Source organism: Mastomys coucha, unplaced genomic scaffold (genome assembly GCF_008632895.1).
Source record: "Mastomys coucha isolate ucsf_1 unplaced genomic scaffold, UCSF_Mcou_1 pScaffold18, whole genome shotgun sequence".
In the NCBI taxonomy this organism is placed as follows: Eukaryota; Metazoa; Chordata; class Mammalia; order Rodentia; family Muridae; genus Mastomys; species Mastomys coucha.
The window spans coordinates 62,807,858-62,808,786 of record NW_022196900.1 but is presented as its reverse complement, the minus strand read 5'-3'; positions in this window follow the sequence as shown (position 1 = coordinate 62,808,786).

Below are 929 nucleotides of genomic sequence, written 5' to 3'. Positions count from 1 at the left end.
ACAGTGCGAAGATGTACTAAAACTCCTATTCATATCTGACTTTTTAATTTTTTCTTTTATTTATTTATTATTCTATGTATATGTGTGATGTGTATATACATATGTATATGTACATGGGTATGCATGATGTGTTTTGAATGTGAAGATCAGAGAACAACTTTGTAAAGACTATTGTTTCTTTCTACCTTCTTTATGTGGGCTCTAGAGACCAAAGTAAGATTTCCTGGCTTGCCAGCAAGAGATTTTTATCTTTTGAATCATCTCTCCAGTTCTGTTCATATCTATCATAATATATGGTTTCTTACTTTTATTTTTCATCAGTTCATGGCATACAAATGTAAGTACAGAGAGGCATGTATGCAATGAAGAAATAAAAGCAGTTACTCCCCAATGTATGTTGTAAACATCTCAAGTTGAAAATGTATATAGTATCCTGGCAGTGATGGTGCATGCCTTTAGTCCCAGCACTTGGTGGGGGGGGGCAGAGTCAAATGGATCTCTGAGTTCAAAGCCAGTCTGGTCTACAGAGCAAGCTTCAGGATAGCCAGGGCTACACAGAGAAACCTTGTCTTGAATAAAAAAACAAAATAGGAAAGAGAGAGAAAGAGAGAGAGAGAGAAAGAGAGAGAGAGAGAGAGAGAGAGAGAGAGAGAGAGAGAGAGAGAGAGAGAGAGAGAGAGAATGCTATGCACCTAACCTGCAAGCATCAGTTTCCCCTCACATTACTCTGCAGGGTATTGACTGTCTACCATTGTGACTGAGTGGCTGTAGAAGCCATATGTCATTGTTAGTGCCCATCATTAATGGAGAGTACCATGCCACAAATGACTACCAGAGGAAAAAGCCAAAATTCCAAATTGTAAGGACAGTTTTTGCTGCATCATCAAAAAGTTGAAAAAATCCTGTTGTACTGGTTTGCTTTTCTATTG